The sequence below is a fragment of the Bufo bufo genome, chromosome 3 (genome assembly GCF_905171765.1).
Source record: "Bufo bufo chromosome 3, aBufBuf1.1, whole genome shotgun sequence".
NCBI lineage: Eukaryota > Metazoa > Chordata > Amphibia > Anura > Bufonidae > Bufo > Bufo bufo.
The window spans coordinates 552,665,796-552,688,608 of record NC_053391.1 but is presented as its reverse complement, the minus strand read 5'-3'; positions in this window follow the sequence as shown (position 1 = coordinate 552,688,608).

Here is a 22,813-nt window from a genome sequence, read left to right as displayed (position 1 = left end):
TGTTCTTTTCTGCGCCTACCATGTTGATCACAGTTAGCGGCGAATCAGGGTTCCACCCCGGAGAGGGAGCGTGAGAAAGGAATACCACATCCAAGGGAGGTCAATGTATGAAATTAAATGTGATCGAGCGGAAATGTGGGACAAATGATTGAAGCCGAAGCTTCCAAGTAAATGAGGGGGCACTCAGCAATTACCCACTTCCGACTCGGGGAGGTAGTGACGATAAATAACAATACAGGACTCTTAAGATGCAGTGTTATTGGAATGATTAATAAAAAATTATAGGGAATGTCACTGGGGTATTTTGGATTTGGAAACGTTAGACAGGAGAGGCCCTGCTGCCGCTTTGTTGACTCTAGATAACTTCTGCCTGATCCACGATCCAATTGGATATCTTCTCTATCAACTTTCGATGTTCTTTTCTGCGCCTACCATGTTGATCACAGTTAGCGGCGAATCAGGGTTCCACGCCGGAAAGGGAGCGTGAGAAAGGGATACCACATCCAAGGGAGGTCAATGGCTGCAATGTGATCGAGCTGAAATGTGGGACAAGTTATTAAAGCGGAAGGATCGAATGAAAGGGCCAATTTAAGACTAGTGTTGATCATGAATATTCGAATTGCGAATTTTTATTGCGAATATAGGTACTTCAAAAATTCGTGAATATTTCAAATATAGTGATATACACTCACCTAAAGAATTATTAGGAACACCTGTTTTATTTCTCATTAATGCAATTATCTAGTCAACCAATCACATGGCAGTTGCTTCAATGCATTTAGGGGTGTGGTCCTGGTCAAGACAATCTCCTGAACTCCAAACTGAATGTCAGAATGGGAAAGAAAGGTGATTTAAGCAATTTTGAGCGTGGCATGGTTGTTGGTGCCAGAGTATTTCACAATCTACTCAGTTACTGGGATTTTCACGCACAACCATTTCTAGGGTTTACAAAGAATGGTGTGAAAAGGGAAAAACATCCAGTATGCGACAGTCCTGTGGGCAAAAATGCCTTGTGGATGCTAGAGGTCAGAGGAGAATGGGCCGACTGATTCAAGCTGATAGAAGAGCAACTTTGACTGAAATAACCATTCGTTACAACCGAGGTATGCAGCAAAGCATTTGTGAAGCCACAACACGCACAACCTTGAGGCGGATAGGCTACAACAGCAAAAGACCCCACCGGGTACCACTCATCTCCACTACAAATAGGAAAAAGAGGCTACAATTTGCACGAGCTCACCAAAATTGGACTGTTGAAGACTGGAAAAATGTTGCCTGGTCTGATGAGTCTCGATTTCTGTTGAGACATTCAAATGGTAGAGTCCGAATTTGGCGTAAACAGAATGAGAACATGTATCCATCCTCTGATGGCTACTTCCAGCAGGATAATGCACCATGTCACAAAGCTCGAATCATTTCAAATTGGTTTCTTGAACATGACAATGAGTTTACTGTACTAAAATGGCCCCCACAGTCACCAGATCTCAACCCAATAGAGCATCTTTGGGATGTGGTGGAACGGGAGCTTCGTGCCCTGGATGTGCATCCCTCAAATCTCCATCAACTGCAAGATGCCATCCTATCAATATGGGCCAACATTTCTAAAGAATGCTATCAGCACCTTGTTGAATCAATGCCACGTAGAATTAAGGCAGTTCTGAAGGCAAAAGGGGGTCCAACACCGTATTAGTATGATGTTCCTAATGATTCTTTAGGTGAGTGTATATTCGTAATTTTTTTTTAATCGCTAATTTTTCAATTGCCGAGTAAAAACATGATTCCTCCCTAGGGAGAAATCATGACTTTAAATGGGAAAAATGATGAATATTCTAAAAAACAAATATATAGCACTATATCGAATATATTATTTTTTTCGAATATTCGTAATATTCTAAAACAAGAATATATAGCAATATAGAGAATATTTGAAAAAACAAAAACAAATATAGAGCAATTTAGCTAATATAGTGCTATAATCTTCTTTGTCTAATAGTTGTCATTTTTTTCTCATCTGAAGTTCAGATTGGAAAAAAATGACAACTATTAAAAAAAAAAGATTATAGCACTATATTAGCTAAATTGCTAAATTCGCATTATGAAAATTCGCATTACGAAAATTTGCATATTACGCGATCATTACCTTGTCGATTTTACGAGTAAAAAATTCTAAAAAATATTCGCGAAATATCGCAAATTCGAATATGACCTCTGCCGCTCATCACTATTAAAGACGAATTTTAGAAATTTAAGTCCCTGTCACCTATGTAGAGCAGGGGTTTTTCATAGGCAAAAATGGGTTAATGTCACCCACCAATGGAACAGACTATTTAAAAAAAAATTGGACCCTGTCAACTATGTAGAGCAGGGGTTTATTTACGGCAAAACTGTGTTCATGTCACCCACCAATTGGACAGGCGGCTGCGCTTGTCTGTGATAACGCCCCCTGCTGTGCTAAACACATGTTCAGACAATACACTAGCTGCAGGGCAGGCCAGAACCTCCAAGGCGTTAAGGGCAAGCTCAGGCCATGTGCCCAATTTGGAGACCCAGAAGTTGAAGGGGGCAGACCCATCATTCAGTACATGTAGGCGTGTGCACACATACTGCTCCACCATGTTGGTGAAATGCTGCCTCCTGCTAAGACGTTCCATATCAGCTGGTGGTGCTGGTTGTGGTGGCGTGCTGACAAAGCTTTTCCACATTTCGGCCATGCTAACCCTGCCTTCTGAGGTGCTGGTGGTGCCCCAGCTGCGTTGGCGACCTCTTCCTCCTCCTCTGCCTTCTCCTTGTGCTTCCATAGTGCCCCCGCTGTCAGGTGGGAATGCCACCAGCAGCACGTCTACCAGCGTGTGCTTGTACTCGCGCATCTTACGATCACACTCCAGTGACGGAATTAAGGATGGTACGTTGTCCTTGTAACGGGAATCCAGCAGCATGGCCACCCAGTAATCAGTACAAGTTAAAATGTGGGCAACTCGGTGGTCGTTGCAGAGACACTGCAGCATGTAATCGCTCATGTGTGCCAGGCTGCCCAGAGGCAACGAAAAGCTGTCATCCGTGGGAGGTGTATCATCTGTGTCCTCTGTATCCCCCCAGCCACACATCAGTGATGGCCATGAGCTGGTTTGGGTGCCACGCTGCTGTGAACACGGTTCCTCCTCCTCCATCTCCTCCTCCTCATCCTCCACCTCGTCATCCTCCAGAACTGTGCCCTGGCTGGACAATTGTGTACCTGGCGTTTGTGGGTGCAGGAACCCACCCTCGAAGCCACTTGTGAATGACTGACCTGAAACCCTATGAAATGATCCCTCTTCCTCCTCCTGTGCCACATCCTCTTCCATCATCATCCGAAGGGTTTTTTCAAGGAGGCATAGAAGTGGTATTGTAACGCTGAGAACGGCATCATCAGCACTGGCCATGTTGGTGGAGTACTAGAAACAGCGCAACAAGGCACACAGGTCTCGCATGGATGCCCAGTCATTGGTGGTGAAGTGGTGCTGTTTCGCAGAGCGACTCATCCGTGCGTGCTGCAGCTGAAACTCCACTATCGCCTGCCGCTGCTCGCACAGTCTGGCCAGCATGTGCAAGGTGGAGTTCCACCTTGTGGGCACGTCGCATATGAGGCAGTAAGTGGGAAGGCCGAAGTTACGCTGCAGCGCTGACAGGCGAGCAGCAGCAGGGTGAGAACGCAGAAAGCGAGCACAGACGGCCCGCACTTTCTGCAGCAGCTCTGACATATCGGGGTAATTTTTAAGGAACCTCTGCACCACCAAATTCAGCACATGTGCCAGGCAAGGGATGTGCGTCAAACCGGCTAGTCCCAGAGCTGCTACGAGATTTCGCCCATTATCGCACACCACCAGGCCGGGCTTGAGGCTCACTGGCACCAACCACTTATTGGTCTGTTGTTCCATGCCCGTCCACAGCTCCTGCGCGGTGCGGGGTTTGTCCCCCAAACAGATACGTTTTAAAACTGTCTGCTGTCGTTTACCCCTGGCTGTGCTGAAGTTGGTGGTGAAGGTGTTACGCTGACCGGATGAGGAGGTGGTAGAGGATGAGGAAGCGAGTAGTAGGAGGAGAAGCAACAGGAGGCAAACTTAAGCGCCCTGCAATCCTCGGTGGTGGAAGGACATGTGCCAAACTGCTATCCGCCTCAGCCCCAGCCGCCACTGCATTTACACAGTGTGCTGTTAGGGAGATATAACATCCCTGACCGTGCTTACTGGTCCACGTATCCGTAGTTAGGTGGACTTTGCCACAGATGGCATTGCGCAGTGCACACCTGATTTTGTCCCCCACTTGGTTGTGCAGGGAAGGGATGGCTTGCCTGGAAAAGTAGTGGCGGCTGGGAATGACGTACTGTGGGACAGCCACCGCCATAAGGCTTTTAAAACTCTAACTCTCCGTCTCCACCAGATGGAATGATAGCATTTCAAAGGCCAGTAATTCTGAAATGCTGGCATTCAGGGCCAGGGATCACGGGTGGGTAGGGCGGTACTTCCTCTTCCGCTCCAGTGTTTGAGAGATAGAGAGCTGAACTCTTCCATGGGACATTGTGAAGATGCTTGGTGACCAGGTTGTGGTGGTGCTGGCAGATCCTCTGTTTGCGGGGTGGCAGGTGCCACTGTCTCTCCAGAGGTGGATGAAGAGGCCGAGACTGCAGCAGAAGAGGAAGCAGGAGGAGCCAGAGACCTTTGTTGGTATTTGAGGTGTCTACTCCACTGCAGCTCGTGCTTTGCACTTAGATGCCTGGTCATGCAGGTTGTGCTCAGGTTGAGAACGTTTATGCCTCGCTTCAGGCTTTGATTGCACAGCGTGCAAACCACTCGTGTCTTGTCGTCAGCACATTGTCTGAAGAACTGCCATGTCAGCGAACTCATTGGAGCTGGCTTTGGTGTGCTCGGTCCCTTGCTGCATTGGACAGTAGCAGGCGTACTGTCTAGGGGATGGCCGCTCCGCTTTTGCACCCTGCTCCCTCTTCTGCTGTGCTGGTGGCTCTGTGCGACCACCGCCTCTTCCTCCGAACTACACAGGTCACTCGCATGACCTTGATTCCATGTGGGGTTGAGGACCTCATCGTCCTCCACATCATCTTCCACCCAGTCTTTACCCCTGCCCTCCTTGTCGGTCTGCACACTGCAGAAAGCCACAGCAGTTGGCACCTGTGTTTCGTCATCATCCGAGACGTGCTGCGGTGGTCCTCCCATGTACTCATCCTGAAACAGTGGTTGGGCATCGGTGCACTCAATCTCTTCCACTTCTGGGGCAGGGCTAGGTGGATGGCCCTGGGAAACCCTGCTAGCAGAGTCATCAAAAAGCAGAAGAGACTGCTGCATGACTTGGGGCTCAGACTGCTTGACTGATTTGCAAGGGGGTGAGGTGAAAGACTGATGGCCATGGGCTGCAGTTGCCAACTCTGATCTTTCTGCAGGAGACTGGGTGGGAGACAATGTGAAGGAACCGGAGGCACTGTCAGCAACCCAATCTACTATTGCCTGTACTTGTTCTGGCCTCACTATTCGTAGTGCCGCATAAGGCCCGATCAAATAACACTGAAGGTTCTGTCGCCTACTCGCACCTGAGAAAGGTGTTTCACTTGTGCGTTTAGCTGGCACAGATCGACCACATCCTCTCCCTGCAACAGGAGCTCCACCAGCAGCACCACGACCAGGGCCACGTCCCTTATTTGACACTCTCCTCGTTCTCCGCAAATTTAGGATCTTGCCCAAAATGGGTGTTTTTTAAATAACAGAATATAACAGCAGTATCTAACGCTTGTATTTCACACTGACAAATGCAGCAAACGGCGCAAATTTAGTATTTTGCCCAAAATGGGTGTTTTTTTAATAACAGAATATTATTGTAGTATTTCAAGCTTGTATTTCACACTGACAGAGGCAGCAAAGGCCTCAGATGTAGGGCATTGCCAAAAAGGGGTGTTTTTTAGAACCCAGAATATTATTGCAGTATTTCAAGCTTGTATTTCACACTAATAAATGCTGCAAAGGCCCCAGATGTAGGGTATTGTCAAAAATTGGTGTTTTTTAAAACACAGAATATTATTGCAGTATTTCAAGCTTGTATTTCACACTGACAAATGCTGAAAAGGCCCCTGATGTAGGGTATTGCCAAAAATGGGTGTATTTTTTAATAACAGAGTATTATTGCAGTATTTCAAGCTTGTATTTCACACTAACAAATTCTGCAAAGGCCCCAGATGTAGGGTATTGCCAAAAATGGGTGTTTTTTTAAAACACAGAATATTATTGCAGTATTTCAAGCTTTTATTTCACACTGACAAATGCTGAAGAGGCCCCTGATGTAGGGTATTGCCCAAAATGGGTGTTTTTTTTTAAATAAAAGAATATTATTGCAGTATTTCAAGCTTGTATTTCACACTGACAGATGCAGCAAAGGCCGCAAATGTAGTATTTTGCCCAAAATGGGTGTTTTTTAAAACACAGAATTTTATTGCAGTATTTCAAGCTTGTATTTCACACTGACAAATGCTGAAAAGGCCCCTGATGTAGGGTATTACCAAAAAAATGGGTGTTTTTTTAAACCTAGAATATTATTGCAGTATTTCAAGCTTGTATTTCACACTGACAGATGCAGCAAATGCCGCAAATTTAGTATTTTGCCCAAAATGGGTGTTTTTTAAATAACAGAATATAACAGCAGTATCTAACGCTTGTATTTCACACTAACAAATTCTGCAAAGGCCCCAGATTTAGGGTATTGCCAAAAATGGGTGTTGATCCATGATCCCTGACATGCAATAAATAGGCCCAACACCTTAGTATCAGTGTTTGGGGGTCATCTGACAAACTGTCTCCGGGCACTAGACCCAAAAAGAACAATCTTACTTTCATCAGTCCACAAAATGTCTCTTTAGGCCAGTCAATGTGCTCTTTGGCAAATTGTAACCTCTTCAACACATGTCTTCTTTTCAACAGTGGGACTTTGCGGGGGCTTCTTGCAGATAGCTTGGCTTCACATAGGTGTCTTCTAATTGCAACAGTACTCACAGGTAACTTTAGACCTTCTTTGATCTTCCTGGAGCTGATTGTTGGCTGAGTCCTTACCATTTTGGCTATTCTTCTATCCATTCGAATGGTAGTTTTTCGCTTTCTTCCACGCTTCGCTTTCTTCCTTCGCTTTCTTTCAGGTTTTGGTTGCCATTTTAAAGCATTTGCGATCATTTTAGCTGAGCAGCCTATCATTTTCTGCACTTATTTATATGTTTTCCCCTCTCCAACTTTTTAATCAAGGTAGGCTGTTCTTCTGAACAATCTCTGGAACGACTCAATTTCCTCAGAATTTCTGAGAGAATTGCACTGTAACCAGCATGTACAACATTTGCTGCCTTCCTTCCTTAAATAAGGGCAATAATTGCCACCTGTTTTTCAAAGAATGAATGACCTCACTCATTGAACTCCACACTGCTATTATTTTGAACATGCCCCTTTCAATAAGTCATTGAATTACAGAGAATCAGCAGCATGCATGTTATGAATGCTGGGTTTCTATTACTCTACTACACCTGCTAGTAAATTATTTGCCATGTAGAAATATCATTTCTACCAAAAACAGTGATTGATCAGGTTAGTGATGTCTGACTGCTATTATTTTGAGCACAACTGTATATAGGTGATATCTGTCAATGTAATCCTGTCTGTAAGGATTAGGAGATGACTGCAATAAAGTTATCTGTATAGACCAAGAAGTGGCAACTATTGTTAGGCCTACCGGCCACTGCATGATTAGTTTTTTTTTTTCAATATAGATATTGACATGGGAAATTAAAAATAATATCACAAAAAATTCTTTAAAATATGTTTAATATAAAATCATGATTAAAGCAATAGCAGATTTTCTGATGACACATTCCCTTTTACTTACCCACACATAAATGGATATATACATACTCCCCTCAGCAATAACACAATGGAGTCCTTGTCTCAATGAGAAAAGCCATGTAAAGTTGCGAAGGCTACCCTGCACCCTCTATGCCCCAGCCTACAACATCTGAACATCAGAAAAGGGCATGCCCACAGGGTATAGTAAACCCTTGCTGCCATTTGCTCACATTTGTGCGGCCAGGAAATGTGCTTTACAAAAATGTAATAGGAAATATCTAAGTGCATTTACCAATCTACTTGCCTTTTGTGAGTCCTCCCCTGTGCCATGCAGCCAGACAAATATTTTCTTATTTTAGCATATAAAATGCAGCATGCTTGTGTAATTTCCTGAGTAAGGTAAGATGCGTGCTCTCTTGATGGAAAATACTTGTCTTTATACAGTATGTTTGCCACTGGGAGATTAAATTGGATATTTTGTACAGAAAAAGATACAATGTGGAAATAAAAATTTACGTTCCATTATCTTCCATGAATACTTTGATTTGCTTATAATGTTTACTTTGTAGCAAGAACGATTTTACTGCTAGATTATTGAATGTAATTGAGACTGCAATTACCCAAAATTTTGACATGATGATGCTATAATGTTGTCAGTACTTGAAGCATCACACAAGTGGTAGTTGGAATACTTAAAAATTATGAATGCTGATAAACTGTAATTGCTATTGTATTATCAAATCAGTGCATAGTACACCCTATTCTATCATTGCATATAATCCCTAGATGACATGTTGTACATGTACAGCAGATGTCTCTTTAAAAATAAAATCTGCTGAGTAAAGGCACCTTAAGCTGTAGTTCTTATGGAGGTATGTCTGAACTATTAAAATATAAACTTATTTATTCCGTAAGGTGAAGATTGTAATGGAAAAAAACTTAAATAGGATGATTTACAGTTTTTTCATTGCTTCATCCTCCAAAAAATGTAATAAAAAGTGATCAAAAAGTCCAACACCCCAAATGGTATCAATAAAAACTACAGATCACCCCGCAAAAAACCCTCACACAGCTCTGTAAATGGAAATATAAAAACGTTATGGGGGTCAGAATATGGTGATGCAAAAACCATATTAAAACACAACAAATACTATATAAATCTGGTATCGCTATAATTGTACTGACCCATTTTTACTGCATAGGGAACACCATAAAAATGAAACCCATAAACCTATGGCACAATTGCATTTATTTTCCCAATTTCACTCTATTTTGATTTTTTTTTCCAGCTTCCCACTGCATCATATGCAATATTAAATGGTGACATTAGAAAATGCAACTTGTCTCACAAAAAATCAACAACTTTCAAATGTCTTTCTGAATGTAAAAATTAAAAAGGGCATAGAGTAAAAAACAGATCCCCCTAGCAAAATGCAGGATTACTTTCTTTAATTGGCTAAAATCTTGCACTAAACAGCTCCAGCGCATGCACCCTGCTGCTAATTCAGTTGGAAAAAATAAACTGTCGGTCAGTGGCAAGGGGCAGAGAAAGACAGAAGTTCATGAATATCAGTACTCTGCATTTGCTGACGCTGTTAGAACCTAGCAGCATAAACTGCTGACAGATTCTCTTTAAAGTTTAGGCAGGATTCACTGCAGGTAGCTAGAACTGTATCTTTTAACTTTAGCTGTATGCGGGTGATTTGGAACAGATTTATTTGCCTATGTTTATATAGATCTGGTGTATTGCATGGCACTTTGGCCTCCTGCACACGACCGTTGTGTGCACCCGTGGCCGTTGTGCCGTTTTCTTTCACGGACCCATTGACTTTCAATGGGTCCGTGGAAAAAACGGAAAATGCACCGTTTTGCAGCCACATCCGAGATCCGTGTTTCCTGGCCGTGAAAAAAATAAGACCTGTCCTATTTTTTTCACGGCCAACGGTTCACGGACCCATTCAAGTCAATGGGTCCGTGAAAGAACACGGATGCACACAAGATTGGCATCCGTGTCCGTGATCCGTGGCCGTAGGTTACTTTTTATACAGACGGATCCGAAGATCCGTCTGCATAAAAGCTTTTTCATAGCTGAGTTTTCACTTCGTGAAAACTCAGAACCGACAGTATATTCTAACACAGAGGCGTCCCCATGGTGATGGGGACGCTTCTAGTTAGAATACACTACAAACTGTGTACAAGACTGCCCTCTGCTGCCTGGCAGCACCCGATCTCTTACAGGGGGCCGTGATCAGCACAATTAACCCCTTCAGGTGCGGCACCTGAAGGGGTTAATTGTACTATCATATCCCCCTGTAAGAGATCAGGGCTGCCAGGCAGCAGGGGGCAGACCCTCCCCCCCCCCCCCAGTTTGAATATCATTGGTGGCCAGTGCGGCCCCCCCCCCCTCTATTGTAATAATAGGTTGGTGGCCAGTGCGGCCCCCCCCCCCCTCTATTGTATTAATAGGTTGGTGGCCAGTGCGGCCCCCCCCCTCCCTCTATTTTTATTATTCGTTGGTGGCACAGTGTGCACCCCCCATCGGCCCCCCTCCCTCTATAGCATTAACAACATTGGTGGCCAGTGTGCGGCCTCCCATCCCCCCCCCCCCCGCATCATTGGTGGCAGCGGAGTTCCGATCGGAGTCCTAGTTTAATCACTGGGGCTCCGATCGGTAACCATTGCAACCAGGACGCTACTACAGTCCTGGTTGCCATGGTTACTTAGCAATAGTACAATAGTAGAAGATTCATACTTACCTACTGGTGGCTGCTGCGATGTTCGTGTCCGGCTGGGAGCTCCACCTACTGGTAAGTGACAGGTCTGTGCAGCGCCATGCTAAATGAACTGTCACTTACCAGTAGGAGGAGCTCCCGGCCGGACACAGACATCGCAGCTCCCAGGTAAGTATGAATCTTTTACTATTGTACTATTGCTAGTAACCCGCTGCCACCAATGATGGGGGGGGGGGGGGGGTTAGATGGGAGGCCGCACACTGGCCACCAATGTTGTTAATGCTATAGAGGGAGGGGGGGCCGATGCCACCAACGATTTATTACAATAGAGGGAGGAAGGGGGGGGGGGGGGGCGTACACTGTGCCACAAACGAATTATTACAATAGAGGGAGGAAGGGGGGGGGGCCGCACTGGCCACCAATGATATTCAAACTAGGGAGGGGGGGGGGCTGCCCCCTGCTGCCTGGCAGCCCTGATCTCTTACAGGGGGATATGATAGTACAATTAACCCCTTCAGGTGCGGCACCTGAGGGGTTAATTGTGCTGATCACGGCCCCCTGTAAGAGATCGGATGCTGCTAGGCAGCAGGGGGAAGTCATGTACACAGTTTGTAGTATATTCTAACTAGAAGCGTCCCCATCACCATGGGAACGCCTCTGTGTTAGAATATACTGTCGGAAATGAGGTTTCACGATCTAACTCATATCCGACAGTATATTCTAACATAGAGGCGTTCCCATGGTGATGGGGATGCTTCAAGTTAAAATATACCATCGGATTGGAGAAAACTCCGATCCGATGGTATAAGGGCTCTTTCACACCTGCGTTATTGTCTTCCGGCATAGAGTTCCGTCGTCGGGGCTCTATGCCGGAAGAATCCTGATCAGGATTATCCTAATGCATTCTGAATGGAGAGAAATCCGTTCAGGATGCATCAGGATGTCTTCAGTTCCGGAACGGAACGTTTTTTGGCCGGAGAAAATACCGCAGCATGCTGCGCTTTTTGCTCCGGCCAAAAATCCGGAACACTTGCCGCAAGGCCGGATCCGGAATTAATGCCCATTGGAAGGCATTGATCCGGATCCGGCCTTAAGCTAAACGCTGTTTCGGCGCATTGCCGGAGCCGACATTTAGCTTTTTCTGAATGGTTACCATGGCTGCCGGGACGCTAAAGTCCTGGCAGCCATGGTAAAGTGTAGCGGGGAGCGGGGGAGCAGCATACTTACAGTCCGTGCGGCTCCCCGGGCGCTCCAGAGTGACGTCAGGGCGCCCCAAGCGCATGGATCATGTGATCGCATTGGACACATCATCCATGCGCATGGGGCGCTCTGACGTCATTCTGGAGCGCCCCGGGAGCCGCACGGACTGTAAGTATACCGCTCCCCCGCTCCCCGCTCCTAATATGGCAACCAGGACTTTAATAGCGTCCTGGGTGCCATAGTGACACTGAAAGCATTTGGAAGACGGCTCCGTCTTCAAATGCTTTCAGTACACTTGCGTTTTTCCGGATCCGGCGGGCACCTCCGGCAACGGAAGTGCATGCCGGATCCCAACAACGCAAGTGTGAAAGAGGCCTAAAAGGGACTCCAGACTTTACATTGAAAGTCAATAGGGACGGATCCGTTTGAAATGGCACCATATTGTGCCAACGTCAAACGGATCCGACCCATTGACTTGCATTGTAATTCAGGACGGATCCGTTTGGCTCCGCACGGCCAGGCGGACACCAAAACGACTTTTTTTTCATGTCCGTGGATCCTCCAAAAATCAAGGAAGACCCACGGACGAAAAAACGGTCACGGATCACGGAAAAACGGGACCCGTTTTTGCGGACCGCAAAAAAATACGTTCGTGTGCAGGAGGCCTTTATCAGAGTATACACTTGTGTATGGAAAGCAACCAGAATACAAGGAGTCATTGAGGTGTTGCCTTGGGTTTGATTCGAATCACAAGTCTGAATACTAACCACTAAGCCACTATTTAAAATCACACAAACTTTCTTTTATGTTGCTTGTAAGTGGTTGCTGATTTTGAAATCTGTTTTTTTTTTAAGTTTTGCTATTAAAATGAGTAATATTTATGCAAATAAAAACATAAATATTTACTTATTATTTACTGATATTGTTCTACTAAGACAATAAATATGTAAACTCTTAATTTACTTTTATAATATTTCATCATTGATAAGTTTATCCAGGACGTACCATGATGTAAGCTACAGTGTGCTTCAGTGCCATTCTTTATTCAGTGTTACATAAGTAATCGGCATTCAGATGCAAATGAAGCAAAAGAGCAAACAGAAATCCCAAGATTTATTAAATAATTATTAATTCTGCGGTCTTGTTTGGAAATCTAATTTTGATAAGTGGAAACAGGAATGAAAGTAATAGGAAGCAGAATTCCTTATAAAGATTTACACTCATATTTATATACAACATCACTCTGCACTATTTGTCAGTATTCCATTTTTGCAACTTCTAAGATTTTACCACACAGTGTGAACTATATATTCCTGAGAGAAATGACTGACCTGATGATTTCTGTAACAGTTTGTGCTATTTCTACAAATAACACTTAAACATTAGCAGAAAAACCCTAAGCTAAACCTAACTAAATACATCAGTCTGTCACTGCCAATAATGAGGTTAAACAGATGTATACAAGTGGGAATGCTGGTTCTGCACTTCTGCCCTCTTTCTATGCCTTAATCTCTTAATCCTTGGATTTTTTTCATGGTTTCATGGTCAGACCAATATTCTGGTATTTTTTGAATGTCACAAATGCATATATAAATTATATGTATCTATCTATCTAATCTATCTATCTAGTATCTTTAGAGTGGACTAGTGGTGTCTCTCCCCGGGTACCGCTCTATCCATGTTCCCTACTGTAGGTCGTATGCACATGTGTATATACTAATCAAGTCAATTAACCTTGGTTTTTGTATGAAAAGATTTTTCTAAAAATTCTTTCCTTTGTTTTTAGATCTACTTATCAATCAGGGTCATGGCTGGTTCTGTATGGCGAGATGAGCATCACTGGTCCAGCCGGCTACCCACAGTTTTGTTGTACATTTTCCACATACAGGATGGCTCGACTGCTGCTTCAGCGCAGATGTGAAGTTTGATCCATGCTGGTTTGGAGCCTACCCAAACAGTCTATATATATTTATTTGTTTCCTAATGAGTTTTGGTTATTATTAACAGTATTGCTATATCTAGCTCTGGCACGGACACTCTGTGTACAATTGGGTAAGTGAGGTGGTTCATTGAGGTGGGGGAGGCCCCTTGCGACGTCATCACCCCCTTAACCCGACACTGATGGAACCGCTGACGCGGTCTATCGCTGCTGCGTGGCACCAATCCTCCATTTTATGTGCACGTTAGGATGTTGTGTATGGCCAGCGAATAGGGTTGACAGGATGCCGACCCCTGGAGGTCCACACATGTTATACTGTGGGGATCCCGGGATCGCCGCGATCCAGACCCATTTATCAACTAATAGCCCCTTTTAAGCTATTCCTTGCACCTGACGTCATTCATTCACGTGACATAGATCACGTGATTACTGGAGGGAGGCCGATACTCCACATGGACATGCGCACACTGGCTGTTAGGCAGGTTCGGCCATCTTTGATGTGGCCAGTAGTCAGTCTCTCGGCGCTTGAGGAATCGCGTCACTCGATCCTCTCGCGCATGCGCAGAGAGTCAATGGGAACGCCGGCGAGACCGTGATGCCGGCTCTATACAGTTTATCAGCTGACCGTGAGTTTTAATGTCACGCTAATTAGGGGACACACCTGCACTTATTAGAAGTAATTACAGTACTCTTTATATGTTGGAAACGCCATCTAAATTAATAAGATATTTCGTATATGTACTGTATTCTGTAATTTGTTGTGACACCACTTATGAGTTTTTTTTTACCAATATGAACTATTTTCCTTATGAATTTTGACCTTTGTATGGATTAATCGATTTAATTACATGTTTGATTGATGCACCTTTAAATTGCATGTTTGTAACACATGTGCCCATAGCTTGAGAAAGACAGCAACAACGCTGTTGAAACGTCGCTGCTGACTCTGGGTGAATAAACCACACGCTTCCTTTGAAATCCTTGGTGTGCTGCTGGCCTTTTTTCTTCTTTACTACATTGGACCCAGGTGCCGGTCCACACTGGCCTGACCTGCACCCGCATTCAACAGTGTGCTGCATCCTCAATTTTCCAAAGTTATCTATCTATCTATCTATCATTATCTACATTGAACAAAAATATAAACACAACACTTTCGGTTTTGCTCCCATTTAGCATGAGCTGAACTCAAAGATCTGAAACATTTTATACATACACAAAAGACCCATTACTCTCAAATATTGTTCACAAATCTGTCTAAATCTGTATTAGTGAACACTTCTCCTTTGCCGAGATAATCCATCCCACCAACCAGGTGTGGCATATCAAGGTGCTGATTAGACAGCATGAATATTGCACAGGTGTGCCTTAGACTGCCCACAATAAAAGACCACTCTGAAATGTGCAGTTTGATCACACAGCACAATGCCATAGATGTCACAACGTTTGAGGGTATTTATATCTATCTATCTTCTATCTATCTCTCTCTCTCATGTCTATCTATCTATCTATCTATCTCTCATGTCTATCTATCTATCTCTCTCTCTCATGTCTATCTATCTATCTATCTATCTATCTAATATCTGTGTATCTGTCTATCTATCCTTCTATCTATCTATCTATCTATCTATCAAATCAAATCAGCTTTATTGGCAGGACTAAATACATTTAAGCATTGCCAAAGCAACTGGGAAATAATTGGGTTGGGGGATGGGGACACATCCAGGGTGGGGATATAGGAGTCCATGGTATATCAGGCTCCTCTCAGTCCATGGCAGGCAGTAATATATTGTGCTGCTATGGCCATTGTGTTCTCCTCTTCCCCCAGCAGTATGGAGCATCTCTCTTCCTCCTCCTTGGAGGTGAAGTCTGGGCAAAGATCAGACAGCATCCTGAAGTGAGAATCCCTCACTGCTGAGTATTTGGGGTACCGCAGCAGGAAATCTATCTATTCTATCTATCTATCTATCTATCTATCTATCTATCTATCTATCTATCTATCTATCTATCTATCTATCTATCTATCTATCTATCTGTTTACCCCAACATGTTTAAATGTTGCCTTTCTTTGTACTAGACTACCCAACTACTTGGGAATTCAGTTAAATTTTTTCAAAGCTGAAGGGAAACTACAATCACATTTTTAATTTATCACATATTAACATGTATGTGAATATTCTATGTAATTTGTTTTACAAAAAGAAGGTGGATACTTGCCTTAATTTTTTGGATTTTTAGCATTGCAGCCTCGCTTGACTTTCATTCATTGTGAACAGATGGAAGGGAATGGCAGACTCAATAAGGGCATCACACATTACAAAGTGCAATGCTCTTCTGTGAGCATCTTTATCAAGTCCTATCAAGAGAACAATAGAGTTGTCACACTGTCATCCCAATTCTGAAATCTACCATTATACTAAAAGATAACATTCCCCCCCCTCAGCAGCAATATATTGACATGGATTACCTTTCTATGTAGTATTTTTATCTCTCTTGATGACAGTTATAGAAAGACAATATGGTGTATTTAATTTTCAATGGTATAGTTCTGCTGAAAAAAATAAATTAAAAAAAATGTTTTTTTTTCTATGAATATTGATTTAAAACAATTAACCTTTCTTTTTTTATGTAATCTCTTTTTATTGAATATTTAGTGAACATAAAATTAGACAAGTAAGCACATCACATAATTTAAAGGGTACAACCCCTGTAGGCAATCTGACAATCTTGCCTAAAGAAAAGGTGTTTTTAACTATACAGCAATTCAAGAATAAGTGCTTTTTCTTACAATAGCAGTTGCACACGTCTGACCCCCCAAACTTGGGGAGGGAAAAGCATGCAGTCTCTAGGTTCAGGTGAGTTGCTGTTGTTCCTTGATAAGTATACTGTCCACTTTGAGCAGATAAAGCTAGTAATCCACATCAACTGAGTATATGAGAAGCAAACACGTAAAATAAAAACAAATAGACCCAAAAGAAAACTCAGATTCCACGACCCGCGGCAGGACTCCCCAGGCACTACAATTAGTTTAAAGGCAACATATTCCCATACAAAAATTTATATTTATATTCCTTATGTAGGCCAAGCCTTGTGAACGGTATTATAAAGTAAGAGAAAGGAAAAAAAAAAAAAGAAAAAGTCCCTACAATGCAGGGGTAGACTGACAACTTATGGGGCCCCCGGGCAATAGGAGATTATGGGGCCCCTGTGTCCCCGCCCACCCTTAAGTCACACCCCCACATCCCATATCGCGCCGCCCACATCACCTACACTTGGTACAGAATTTCTCTTCACTATGTTTCTAGGGAATTTTGCCAACAGGGCGAACAATACAAAAGTGCCCCCCCCCCCAATCACGTTTAAAGTGACCTTACTTTCTAATGAAGAAAATAAAACACATTTTAAAAGAATCAGTTACCCAAGGCAAACCCAGTGACTTACAGGCGACGTCTCCACAGATTTCAGTTTGTTCACTTTCCTTTTCTTTTGAGTTTGTTTCCAGAAGCTCATGCGCAGACGTCTTCGTCCAGGGGTGCGCAGCCCCCTCTGTCACATAAAAAGACACCAATATTAATACAGTAGATGACACAGGGTAGATGAGGTCTGTTACAGATTTTGCATTAGGGACCAGGGAATTCAGCTGATACCTTTGACTTTGGCTTGTTGTTTTTGCAGTCCACCCTGACCCTGTATAGCAAATAACCCCTTATATATCTGTCCCCTTTAACACTGCTACCCTGTAGTGTCCACCAATACTATGCCCGGTGCTGCCCCATGTGCCTACATTAGTTTACTTTCAAACTGCTGAGAACATGATAACATAATAAGTCGTGAAACTTTTTTGATCCAACCGCTCACTGCACTGCAGTGGTCTCATGTCTCTGTGGAGGGGGACATAGAAGTACATAGACCAGCGAGGATACAGGAAGTAGTGGAAGACGTGCGGCAGGGATCAGAGATGTATCACTACTTTTTTTTTTCACATTCAAATCAGTTTTCAAAAATGAATTCTACACGGCTAGATAAATCATTTTTAACACAGAGCCCACATTAGATCCCAAAATGAATGCAGACCTCCAGACCAGATCTCAAAATTAATCCAGATTCCAGATCAGCCCCCAAATACAGACAGACCCCAAGTCAGCCCCAACTCCATTTAGACCCCAGAACAACCCCCAAATTCATACAGATCAGCCCGCAAATTTATACAGGCCTCAAATTTATTCAGACAGCTGTCGCCCCCTATAAGCTCCACCTCACTCCTTAGTACACTAAATGCAGCCCTCAGACTAGAAAAAAAATATATACAGTGCATACTCCCCTCTCTGCTCCTCCTCCAGGCGCCATCGCTCTTGTTTTAGCACTGTGTCCTGGTGCCAGTGTTGCACTATGTCCTGACATCACACAGCGCCAGGTCATAGTGCAGCAGTAGTGCCGCCACAGTATCTGCCCACATACACTGAGCACTCCCATCCTCCACAGTATCTCCCCTCATACACTGAGCACCCCCATCCTTCACAGTATATCCCCTCATACACTGAACACCCCCATCCTCCACAGTATATCCCCTCATACACTGAGCACCCCATCCTCCACAGTATCTCCCCTCATACACTGAGCACCCCCATCCTCCACAGCATCTCCCCTCATACACTGAGCACCCCCATCCTCCACAGTATATCCCCTCATACACTGAACACCCACATCCTCCACAGTATATGCAGCACGCCAGACCTGCAGGGTATAGCGAAGCGAGGTCACGGTTATGGGCAATCGAGGGTTGCTCACTGTATTGGAGAACCCTGGGCAGGCATGCGGCAGTGAAGGAGAGGTAGACACAATTCCTCTGGGGCACACTCTGTATATAGGGACCAGGCCTGATGGTGGATGAGGTGCCCTGGATGTTACAGGTATTTTTAGTGCCTGGGGCAAGGTCCCTGTTGGATTCGTGACTCCAGTGCCTGTAACGGTGGCACACCGATTTATAGGAGGAATAACTGAGTACTCAGTGGATAAACCAAACGTTGCTTTTTCTTGGTGAACACAGTCCAACTTTGTACATACAGTTACAGTTGATAGTGATGATAATGCAGTCCCTTGAACAATACTTCACAAGCAGGTAGACTTTAAATAGTGGCAGGTATTAATCATGCAAGATACTTGGAGGGCACAACAGTTAATGCTTTGCAGTGCAATGCTGCTCTATTCCCTTCAGCTATTCTAGCTGGCTGGATCCCAAGGCCCGGATGCCTAAATGCTGGCTTTAATCCTTGGTATATAAATCCTCTCTCCAGTATTGGCGCTTGCTGTACTTTATAGATCCTCTGCCCATCAGGGTACTTATCTGACCTGGTATTGTCCTTACTTGTTTGGGAAGCTGCAGGTTTCTCCCAGGAGGTGCTGTCCTGCAACTGGGGTGTCTCTACTGAGCTAATCCTAGCCTCAGGAGCTTCAGGTGGACGAAGTAACTCCTCTAGTCCCCTGGAATGAACTAACTTCCCCTGTCTGGGCCTACCTATATATGACCAGGGCTCTCTGGCTCCCTCTAACGTCTGGGAGGCTAAACTGCACCCTAATAGGCCTGACACCAGCTAACACAGGAAAATGCATACACATGACATACAGGTAATAAAAACACATTAACCCCTTTTGTGCAGTGCCCACCTTCACCTAGTGGGACACTACATACCACCACGCTATAACGTTGCCCGTCCTCGGCGCAACATGGAGGGGCCCTGCCCGGCTGGATACTGCAGCCTGAAAGACAAAATGAGAACCGGCATACATGGCAAATATCACAGCAACAGTATAAAGATTAAAAACCAATGTAACTGCAGGGAATGGTGAAAAGGGGCGTCGTTCTCTTCTCTCAGGATAATGTGAGGGAACAGGGGCGCTGACCTGGTGCAGCGTATCAAGGATACCAGGATAGTCCATATGTGCAAATTGTCCATAAGAGAACAGTAGAAAAATGTAAACAATTTAAAAGTTCTTGGAGGCTCAAAGGAACACATGAGTCCGTACCCAGGCTTGCAACAGGGTTAAACAGGGGTTTCCCGTGAGGGGCTACCTGGGCCCATGATGTAGTCCTCAAACCTCACAGGTGGGCGTCCCCTGGTAGAACGTGTAGACCTCCTTAGTGGCGGAGATTCTTCCTGCCTGGACTCAGGAAGGTCAAGGGAACTCACCGCCTCTGGAACTTCTTCAGGAGCTCTCGGAGGTGAAGTCTCCTGAGACGGGAGACCAACAGGAACAGGAGCAGGAACCAGCAAATTCAGCAAAGGCGTGAGGGCCCAGTGGAGTGGCTCTTTATCGTGGATCAAGTTCTCCACAGCCTGCATAGGGTCCATAGGTGGAGCCGGCAATTCTTCCTCAGAAGGCTCAGGCTCCATCTCCTCCGCCGCTGGTTCTCCTTCGATACAGGGTTTGAGGCGGTTCCTGTGAACAACTTGGGGACCTTTTCCTTCTCTGGAGACCTGGTAAATGTGGGCTGCAGCATTAGGTATGGCAGTGATAAGGTAGGGAATCCTTTCCCATTTGCTGTCCAACTTACTGGTCCGGTGGTTGTTTTTCAACCAAACCTTGTCTCCAAGAGCCAGGGGTCCCGCATGGGCAGTCTGGTCGTAGTCTTTTTGCTGGCGTTCCCGGACATTCTCCATGCGTTCTTGCACAATCTCCTTGGCATTAAGAAGACGCCTCTGGTGCTCCACTACCCAATCAGTCCTGGGCAGTGGGTTGATCACATCCGGCACTTGTACCCCCAGGGAGTGATCCGCAGGTAATCTCCCTTGTCGCCCAAACATCAGATAGAATGGGGTATAACCGGTGGAACAATGGATGGTGTTGTTATAAGTGTACATCAGTTGTGGCAACAGAGTAGGCCAATCACCCCTCGTATCAGGGGGTACTGCTCTCAGCATTTCAATGAGAGTTTTATTCATCTTTTCACAGAGTCCGTTACCTTGCGGATGATAGGCGGTGGTCCGGACTTTCTGGCAGTTGTGTAGCAGGCACATCTCATGGAACAGCTGTGACTCAAACGCAGACCCTTGATCGGTGAGGATCCTTTCTGGACAGCCGTAGGGCAGAAGGAAATGTTTCCAGAACGCCTCCGCTGTAGTCTTGGCTGTCCGGTCTTTCACAGGCACTGCCACGACAAACTTGGTGAAGTGGTCAATTATAGTCATGGCATATGTATATCCAGAGCGACTTGGCTCCAACTTCACATGATCAATCGCGACCAATTCTAGAGGAGCTGTACTTACAATAGGATGGAGAGGCGCCCTCTGGTCATGGCGTTCCGTCCGCCCCACAGCACAGGCAGTGCATTCTCGGCACCATTTCTCGATATCTTCTCTCATCCCAATCCAATAGAATCTCCTCCGTATAGTGGCCTCAGTCTTTTGCACACCGAAGTGTCCGGACTGGTTGTGGTACATGTCCAGTACCAGGCTGGCATCCCGACGTGGCAGGAGAATCTGGTAGACTCTATCACAGGACACTGGATCCAGACTCCTTCTGAGCAACAGGCCTCTTTGAAGGAATAGTTGGTGGCGATGTCTCCACAGTCTTACTAGTTCTGGGTCTGCACTCTTCCTGCGGATTCTCTCAGGGATTTTCCCACTGGTAAGGAAGTCGAGCAGTTCACCGAGGACTCTACTTTCGGACTGGAGCTTAATCCATCTTTCTTGATCGCCTCTGGACTCAGGATCATCTGATGAGGGAGGATCAGCAGCAGGGAGATTTTCAGTACGGATATTATCCTGCTGGGCAAATTTTCTGTAGAACGCGGGCATTTCCACTTCTTCCCAGGCATCTTTTAACTCATCTGGGGCCTCTGTAGTGGGGAGCCGCGACAGGGCATCAGCATTATCATTGGAGCGGCCTGCCAGGTACTTCACAGAAAAGTCATAGTTGGCAAGGCGGGAGGCCCATCTTTGCTCCAGTGCCCCTAACTTGGCCGTGTTCAGATGCGCCAGGGGATTATTGTCCGTGAAGGCAACAAATGGTGTGGCAGCAAGATAGTCTTTGAACTTTTCAGTCACAGCCCACACTAAGGCAAGAAACTCCAGCTTGAAAGAACTGTAATTCTGATCATTCTTTTCAGCTCCCTTCAGGGATCTGCTGGCGTAGGCAATTACCCTTTCTTTGTTATCTTGCACTTGAGCCAACACGGCCCCCAGGCCTCTTTTACTGGCATCCGTGTAGAGGAGGAACGGCTTCTGATAATCTGGGTAACCCAGAACAGGGGGTTCAGTCAACTTCTTCTTTAGGATTTGAAAGGCAATTTCCCGTTCTTGGTTCCATTCAACAGGAATAGGGGTTTTCGGGCTCTTCTTTGAATGCCCCCTCAACAGTTCCTGGATGGGATCCGCAATTTGTGCGAAGTGCGGGATGAAACGCCTGTAGTACCCTGCAAAACTGAGGAAGCTTCTCACCTCTTTCACGGTCGTTGGAGTAGGCCAGTTGCGGACAGCAGCAAGTTTATCAGGATCAGGCTGTATTCCTTCGGCACTAACAACGTGCCCAAGGTATTTGACCGCCGGTTTCAGTAGGTGGCACTTAGATGGCTTGATCTTGAGGCCATATTTAGCAAGAACTTGAAACACCTCACCCAGGTGCTTTAGATGGTCCTCATACGTCTTGGAGTATACAATGACGTCATCCAGATATATGAGTACAGTCTCAAAATTCCTATGGCCTAGACAACGTTCCATCAGCCGCTGGAATGTTCCTGGAGCGTTACACAGTCCAAACGGCATATAATTGAATTCAAACAGGCCCATAGGTGTAGTGAAAGCAGTCTTTTCTCGATCTTCTGGGGCCATGGGTACTTACCAGTACCCACTGGTTAAGTCCAAGGTAGACAAATAGGCTGATGACCCCAGAGCAGTCAAGGACTCTTCAATGCGTGGCAATGGATATGCATCTTTGTGGGTGATTTGATTAATTTTTCTGTAATCCACGCAGAACCTTATGCTGCCATCTTTTTTTCGGGCAAGAACTAGGGGCGCAGCCCAAGGACTATGGCTGTCCCGGATTATATTAGAGTCTTTCATCTCTTTTATCATCTCTTTCACAGACTG